General features: G+C 48.8%; 2 non-coding genes across 2 annotated transcripts; one reads left to right on the forward strand and one right to left on the reverse strand.

The window, feature by feature from the left end:
• Positions 1-6394: 6394 nt before the first annotated feature.
• Positions 6395-6467, forward strand: TRNAV-AAC. The gene has a single exon. It is a non-coding gene; the product is annotated as a tRNA-Val (tRNA).
• Positions 6468-7852: 1385 nt separating this feature from the next.
• Positions 7853-7924, reverse strand: TRNAG-UCC. The gene has a single exon. It is a non-coding gene; the product is annotated as a tRNA-Gly (tRNA).
• Positions 7925-9031: the final 1107 nt, after the last annotated feature.

The following is a 9031-nucleotide window of genomic DNA, read 5'->3' on the forward strand; positions in this document are numbered from 1 at the left end:
CTGCATACGTGCAAGGTCCTGAGAGGATGTAGCTGGAGAAAGAGGCTGAAGTGCACAAAGGGGGAATATTTCGGTGGGAGCCGGAGACCCGGAAAGGGCCGCTTGCCTGGCGGCAGCATCCGCCAGGGCATTTCCTCGCGTAACATCATCGCAGGGTTTTCGGTGGGCCAAACATTTTACTATAGCAATAGAAGAAGGGAGCTGGAGGGCAAATAAAAGGGCTGAAACATAGGAGCCATTGCAAATAGGGGAACCACTAGAAGTAAGAAAACCCCTATATTTCCAGAGCTGCCCATAATCATGCACAACTCCAAAAGCATATCTGGAGTCGGTATAAATGGTTACCGAATGTCCGGTAGCCAGGTGGCAAGCTCTGGTAAGGGCAAACAATTCGGCTATTTGAGCAGATTTAACAGTCGGAAGGAAAAAAGCCTCTATAATACTATACAAATCACAAACAGCATAGCCCGCCATAAGCTGGCCAGCTGAATTCCTAAGACAAGATCCATCTACAAAAAATATCAAATCAGGGTTTTGAAGGGGGACATCCTGCAAATCAGCTCTAGGGGTTATAAGCTCAGCAGTCACAGATATACAATCATGAGGCTCACCATCAATTGCTGTAGGTAACAAAGAGGCTGGGTTAAGAACTGGACACCTAACTAAGGTTACATTTGCTGCATTCAAAAGCAGCAATTCATATTTAGTGAGCCGATAATTAGAAAGGTGCTGAGTGTGGCCCTTAGTAAGGAGGGCCGTAACCGCATGTGGAACAGCAACAGTTAAAGGATTACCTAACACCAATGTAGCTGAAGCCTCCACAAGAGTGGCCGCTGCAGCCACAGATCGAAGACATGGAGGCAAACCCACCGCTACAGAATCCAAAAAAGAACTAAAATAAGCCACTGGTCTATTTTTATCGCCATGCAACTGAGTAAGCACTCCTTGGGCTGAACCGTCTTTTTCATGACAGTACAGAGTAAAAGGTTTTTTATAATCAGGGAGGCCTAATGCGGGGGCTTGAGCTAAGGCACATTTAACTTGTTGAAAAGCATTTTCAGCTTCCTCTGTCCAAAAAATAGGATCAGATACCCTATTCAAGGTTAAATCATATAAAGGGCGAACAAGAGAAGCATATCCAGGAATCCATTGTCGGCAGTAACCTGCCATGCCAAGGAATCCCCGCATCTGCTTCTTTGTGATCGGTTTAGGTATCTGAAGGATAGCCTGCACACGTGAAGGAGATAAACCTCGCTGCCCTGCCGAAATATCATGTCCAAGATAGCGGACCAAAGGCAAGCAAAGTTGCAGTTTTGCCTTAGAGGCTTTGTGGCCCTTTTGAGCTAATGCCTGAAGTAAAATAAGTGTGTCCGCCTTAGAGGCTTCTAAAGTATCAGAAGCAAGTAACAAATCATCTACATACTGGATCAAAACAGAACCCATAAGAAATTTAATATCATCCAAATCCCTTTTCAAGATTTGAGAAAAGATAGTAGGAGATTCAGTATAACCCTGTGGTAACCTAGTCCAGGTATACTGAAAACCCTGATAAGTAAAGGCAAACAAATATTGACTATCCTTATGGATAGGTATAGAGAAGAAGGCAGAACACAGATCAATCACAGAAAAATAACACGCTGAAAAAGGAATACATGAAAGAATAGTAGCAGGGTTTGGGACCACAGGAAAACTGGGAACAATAACAGCATTAATAGCTCGAAGATCCTGAACGAATCGCCAAGTTTGTTTCCCAGGCTTACGTACAGGAAAAATGGGAGAATTACATTCACTAACTGTTGGCACGATAACGCCCTGCTCCAACAGGGCAGTAATCACTGGACGAATGCCATCCTCAGCCTGTTTAGACAGAGGATATTGTCGAATTCTGGGAAGTGGCTTTGCTGGGTTCACACAAATCTTCACCGGCTGGGCAGAGCCAATACGTCCAACCTGGTTTGCATGGTCCGCCCACAGTGAAGGAGAAACCTTAGCTAGCAATTCCTGTTGCAATAAGGAAGTGCCAGGCTCGGCATCCCCCGGTGGAGGCTGCCCCCCCTGCAACAGAGCTAAAACTTCATTTTGTGCAGGATCGGGCACCTCCAAAAACACCCCGTCAGGGGTACAAAATATAGTACAGTTCAATTTACACAGCAAATCCTTTCCCAATAAATTTACAGGGGAACATGGGCTAAGAAGAAACGCATGATAATCAGATAAGGGACCAATAGAAACAGACAAAGGGGATGTAACAGGGTGGGGAATAGGGGAGTTTCCCACACCCACCGCAGTAACAATATCCGTGGATAGGGGTACGGATGGAAATTCTTGTGCCCTCAGAGTAGAACGTGAAGCTCCAGTATCTATTAAGCAGGGGGTGGGAATACCATTAATAATACAAGAGACAGTTGGACCAGTTTGATCCACCGGAAGAAGTGAAGCAACGATGTCACTAATCTCATGGCTCTCCTAACAATTAAATTGTAAAGGGGGTGGGTCAGGGTAAGGCTGAGATGTCTGAAAAGAGTTTTGCTCCCGTGCTGGGCTTGAACGAGGCCCCGTAGGTCGCTTAGAGCAGTTTCTTATTAAATGCCCATTCCGCTTACAATAAGCACAGTATATTCGGGGACATTGTGCCCTCCAATGCCCCTCTTGCCCACATTCAAAACAAGCACGTGAGGTGCTAGTACTGGGGTTTGGGTGAAAAGCCACCATAGGAATGTCTCTATTTTGTTTCTGTTTAGAGAATTTATCCTGGGGTCCTTGTAAATTCTGAATCTGTAAAGCCATGAGTTTGGTTTCAGTGTCCTCTTTTTTCTTTTCCAATAGTCGAAAAAAATGTTGGGCGGCAGCCAAAATACCTTCCATGTCTTTTCCTTCCCAATCAACGATTGCTAATTTCAACGGCTCACTAATTTTCAGGAGGAGCCCCTGAACGAAGGCTGCCACTACAGCTTGTCGAGCCGTTTCTTCCGCTCTGTTAATACCTGAATACCTCTCAAATGCCTGTTTAAGGCGTTCCATATAATCAGCAGGATTTTCTCCCTTCAATTGTTTACATGCATTTATCTTAGTCCAGTCAGTCCGTTTGGGACACACCGAAAGGACTTCTCTGATTAAATTTTCCCTGTGTCGAACCAAGTCCTGATGTGTAAGATTTGGTCCGTCCTCTGATCCTGGCCAGTGTGCTTTATCGTAGAGACGATTAAGTGTCTCCCTGGGTAACATGGCTCGCAGAAGCTGATCTATGTCAGCCCAGGATGGGTCATAACACTGTACAACCATTTTCAATTGTTCCTGAAATTTCTCGGGATCTTCCCGAATTTTAGGAAATTTGTCAATCAAATTATATAAATCAACTGGTGACCAAGGAGCATGTACAGTTACCAACCGTCCATCTCCTCCGGGTAATTGCCTCAAAGGCAACAGCAAACTCCCTGTCTGAGGGTTAAACAACTCCCCATATTGATTACCCGTTTTATCCTGACCCTTCTTTACAAGCGTTTTATATCGGGTACGGAAAGCTGGGGGTGAGGTAGGTGATTGCACAAAGGTTTTTAATAATTCAAAGGCATCTGATAGACGCCGTACTGGATCTTCGGTAGAATCACAGTCAGTTGCAGCACTGGCAATCGCTTCTTCGACGTGCTGAGATAACTCTGCAAGTCGTTGCTGAGCCTCAGGGGTAACCTGAGTGGATCCTGAGTTCCCCGAGGAATTCAACTTCCCCGATTCGGAATCCGAGGAACCTGACCCTCTCGAAGTCAAAGGGAACTGGGTAGTAGTAGATATATAAGAAGGGGGTTCAGAGCGGACAGAGGCCTCCTGTGAGGGATTTACCGAGTCGTCCCCTTCCTCCTCCGAGGCTGGGGCTTGGTCTCGGAGTTGGGTGGGCCACTGTCTGCACTCCAGGAACAAATCAATCACATCAGGGGACGGGGCTGATGGGGTTAAACAAGAAGCTGTCGCCTTTGTAATAGGGCGAACAGGAAAAAGGGATGATTTCGGGCCAGCAGCGGGCTGGTCCGTAGGGCCACATGTAAGGATCAATTTATCCTGTGTCTCCTTAAGCTTTTGCCTAAGTTTCTCCTGAGAATCCTTTAGTCCCCTAACCTGAGACTCCTGACGCCTCTTTCCCATTTCATCATACCACAAAAAATATGCATCAAACTGTCCCTGAGGTACGGCATTGGCAAGAAGGGCTCCCCTCAGGTGCACAATCCTGTCAAGGTCAAAACTTCCCTCCAGGGGAAACTGCAGTTTCAAATCATCCCTAGTATACCAATTCCATTTCTCTAAATGTTTACACGTCAACGAACCATAATGTACATACATATAAGCAGCAGGCGTGCCTTTAGGTGGGACCGGAATGGCTTTTGACCCTCCGGACCCCATTCTCACTCCAGCTCTTGCTTCTACTCAAGCCAATCACACAAGGAATGCTTATTAGGACTGCCCCGGTTCTATCACCAGTGGCCCACCGACCTGCCCATGGCAGGAACACAAGGGAGCAGGTTCCGAGGCTCGGGATACCGCCTCTGCCAAACCTACAGGGCGAGCGGGTAAGGGGGGCGGGCTAACAGAAAAGCCCGTGGTCTCCGCACGTCTCTCTTCAGCCCTGAGCACCAGCCTTCAAGCCAACGGTGCTGCAGCAGCTTCCGAGCCGACGGTGCAGTTTCCCTGGGGCTTCCCTCCTCTCCGAGAAGGGAAGGGAGCTTGTAGCTCCGGGGGGGGAAACAAAGGGACCCTGCGGCCTTCGGTGAAGGCAGTGCTCAAAGAGCGGTCACAGGATCATGGGGACGTGGAGAGGGAAAAGGGCAACAGGATGGGGAACACACAAGCACCCTGACTGGTTAGCCACTCACCAAGGCCTGCCAGTCGGGGAAGCTTCCACAGTCTCTCTTCAAGCAGGGTTGTGGGGCATCTTCCCACAACTGACAATCACACTGGCCGCATGGCCTTCACACATACAGGCACGTTCCTGGCACAGTCGCCAGGGCGAATACTGCTCTGGTCCCTCCCAACCTGGTGGCTCCGGGACCCCCGAACCCCAAAAAAGGCTATCAGTTCCCTCGGACGAAAAGGAGCGCGGGTCCGAGGCTTGAGCTTGCCGGCACTTCCAAACAACCAACCAACCAACTCCGGACTCGTTACCACGCCGGGATTTACACGGGTCAAACCAACCTCAAGAAAAGGCGTCTGGCCTGCCTGATGTTAAAAGTTCAGATCCAGCTTGTGACTTACCCCAAGCCGGAGCCTACGGATCAGTCCTCCTTCAGACCCCTCTAGAGATTTCAAAAGGTCTCTTACCTGTTAGATGGGCCCGGGGTCTGGAAGGGAACCGCCCGCGGTCCTCCGATCCAGGGATGTCATCTGTGGATCCCGGACGAGCCCCCAAATTGTTGTGGAAAAATTGACCACACCTTTGAATTTAGAATCAGGCAGCCTGAGGCACTTTATTAGAGTACAAGCATGCATGCAGGGAGAGAGGTAGCGTATTCCCCTATAAGGGTTAAGCTCCCCTCTGCCTGTTTCAATTCTTATCACACTTATAAAGGTTAAAACCGCAAATTAGCATTTTCTTAAAATTCCCTTATTTGGGAGTAACACTTATAACATAAGCAAGCTACTGCAATCTTCTTCCATATATGGTTTTTCCTTTCATTGTTTCTGGGCAGTTTTCGTTGGTGGTCTGCCAGTCTTAAGACCCTCTCTCTGCGGTTACTTATGCCAGCTAAAATTCATACAGAAAGCAAAAACAAGCTGAACACTTCTATCTTATTTCCTTCTTTTGGTTCCTCATTTTCCCTGAATGCCCTCTGTACAGATAAACATATTAAAAGCAGAAATGCAAACCTTGGCTTTATATATAACAATTGTCTAGACTATAGGCCTTTGGGCCTAATACAATAAATGCTGCAAGCAAATAATAACCTAGGCTGGACAGGGGGGGCAAATTTTCCCTATCATCGGCAACACCCATTTTTTCAAGTTCTCTGTGTATATATATATCTTCCTGCTGTATTTTCCACTGTATGCATCTGACGAAGTGGATTTTAGCCCATGAAAGCTTATGCTCAAATAAGTTTGTTAGTCTCTAAGGTGCCACAAGTACTCCTCATTATTTTTGCAGATAAATTAATGGAGGTTAAGTCCATTAATGGCTATTAGGCAGCCTGAGTAAGGAATGGTATCCCTAGCCTCTGTTTGTCAGAGGATGGAGATGGATGGCAGGAGAGAGATCACTTGATCATTACCTGTTAGGTTCAGTCCCTCTGGGGCACCTGGCATTGGCCACTGTTGGCAGATAGGATATGGGGTTGGATGGACCTTTGGTCTGACCCAGTCTGGCCATTGTTCTGTTCTTATGAAGGGAGGGGCAGAGCCCTGCAACAGAGTTTCTGTAGTGTAGTGGTTATCACATTTGCCTAACATGCAAAAGGTCCCTGGTTCAAAACCAGGCAGAAACATGATGGCTGAATTTTTCCCAACTCCTAGTGGCCTGTCCCTGCTGTTGTAGGAGCAGCAGTGATTTCTATGCTCAATAGGTCTGTTATACGTCCCCCATTCCCATTTTTGTCTCCTCTCCCTCTCTGAATGCCTGTGAAGTGGCTTTCCCCCTCCCCCTCCCGCTCCCTCCTGCAATGCTTGTGGGATGAAGGGGCTGGTTGAACAGCTGGAAGATCAGAAGAGCTCCTAGATAGACAAGGTGTCTGGGACTCTAATTAGGCAGCGATCACACAGCCAGAGCATGGACACTGCCCAAGGTGAAGTGTGACCCACCAGATGCAGCCAAGTCATCTCTAGTCGCAGGCCATGAGGAGCAGGTCCTTAAAAGGGGAAGGGGCCCTGTGCTCAGGAGTCACTCACAAGCTTGTACCTCCAGTGAATGCCCTTCGCCCCGACCGCCTGGCCAGTGGTTCGCTGCGTTACATTCCGTCGTGCCTCGGGAAGACTTACCTTCATCACACCATCCATCGCGGCGCTGGGGGACACTTACCTGGCAGAATCCTGTGCCTGCCTCTTGGCTTCCCAGGGGTGGCTACTTGCAGCCCAGGAGAAGAAGGATGGTTCTGGTGAAAGGAAGACAAGCAAAGCACTGGGAGGAAATTTGGGTGTGGGCTCTGCGCTGGGGGTGGGGGTGGGGTGTAGGAGGGGTGGTGCAGCTCCCAAACTGACCGGTACACACAACCCTCTGGCAGCAGCTCCTAGATGAGTGGGGCCAGGGGATCTCCATGTGCTGCTGTCTGCAGGCGCTGCCCCCAGAGCTCCCATTGGCTACAGTTCCTGGCCAATGGGAGTTGCAGAGTTGGTGCTCGGGGCAGGGGCAGCACGTGGAGACACTCCCCCCACCCCAGGGGATGCTGGGACATGCCAGCCACTTCTGGGAGCGGCACGGAGGGACGGAGGTAGAGTGGGCATGGAGCCACCTTAGTGCTGCTGGCACATCTCTGCACACGCATTGGGGAGGGGAGCAGAGGGCCTCCATGTGCTGCCTGGGGTAGGGACAGTGCACGGAGCTGCCTCCCCTCCCGGGTCTATTACAGGAGTGGGTGGGTGGGGTCTTTTGGCCTGCAAGGTGCAGCAGGTCGGACTAGATAATCACACTGGTCCCTTCTGACCTTAAAGGCTCTGAGTCTAAAAGGGAGAGGGAACTAAAGGAAATTTAAAAAAAAAATGAACCAAGCATTGTAATACCAGGATGACTCCAACTGCTCATTATATAGTCCCACCCCTTTCTTCCTCCACTGGGTGTTTAATGACCTGTTGGGATTTGGGACACTGATTCTCTCATTCCATTGATAAATGGATACAATGTGACTGAAATTAAACCAATTCCCAGTGGAGGAATCATCACATCGGTTGGGAATCGAACCCAAGTCAACTGCTTGGAAGGCAGCTATGCTCACCACTATACCACCAATGCAGCTGATGAAAGTCTCTGATTTTTCACACTTGGTGTTTGGTCACCTTACTTCTCAGCATGAGGCGAATTTCTCTGTGGTCTCTGCCATTCATCGTGGGGAGTTTCCCCACTGATAACAGTTCTTGCTGGGTTGGGGATGGGAGAGAGGTGTTTATTCTGTTTCATTCCTCTCCATTTTCTGTTCCTCCCCCTCCCTTCCAGGGTCCTCCCTTCCATTTCAGACTGTGCAGTGACACCCTCCCCGCACCCAGGACTCTCGAGCCTCTGGAGCAGCACGATCCCATGAGATCCTCAGTGACCAAGGGTCTTTTCCAACTTCCAGGAGACCCAGCTTGAATCTAAAGGAAGCTCTGTTCCTTCCTGGGGATCCTCTCTCCCTTCATGGAGATCAAGGTCATGAAGCCTCTGACTTGCCTCCTGGCTCTGAATTAACGTCCCATTTCCCACTATCTGCTTGAAAGAAACAAATGTTTCTAACCCAGGTGAGTGGCGTTAATTTAGCTGGAATCCTTCACCCACATTCCTTAGGAGATACAGACTCTCTGTGACACAGACTGACTGGGGTTCATCTCTGCATGTCCCCAATGGGGAAGGAAAGACAGAGGGCGAAGGAAGAAGATGGACAAATGGGGCTAGACCAGAATAGGACATTTTCTGCCTGTTAAAATGTACTAGACTCTAATTGCTTAAAACAAAACAAAAACCCACCAGCTTCTGTTTGAACCATCAGCTTTTCACAGAGCAGCCAAAGTTGTGAAGCACAGACACACATAACCACCTACAGCCCAAGTTTGTCTAAGAAGCACCTATAGTGGCTCATGCAGGGGGAAATACAGCTGTGGGTGTGAGTTCAGGCCTCACCCAGAGTGTTGGTTTTCATTAGCCACGGAGCTTCCCCCACTTGCTTTGCCCAATTCACATGGAAAGTGCCATAGGAGGGTGATGAGAGTAAATTCTAAACTCTGAAATGCGGAGGTTGGCCCAGAGATTGGGATAAGGGGTTTGAAGAGAAAAAGCTCTAAGAGTATAAAACCAGACAGTCTCCAGGGGCAGGTCCGGCACAATGCCTCAACAGGGAGCCATTCGGGGGAGGGGGTTTCACTCCCT

This window comes from Mauremys reevesii, linkage group 14 (genome assembly GCF_016161935.1).
Source record: "Mauremys reevesii isolate NIE-2019 linkage group 14, ASM1616193v1, whole genome shotgun sequence".
Classification (NCBI taxonomy): domain Eukaryota; kingdom Metazoa; phylum Chordata; order Testudines; family Geoemydidae; genus Mauremys; species Mauremys reevesii.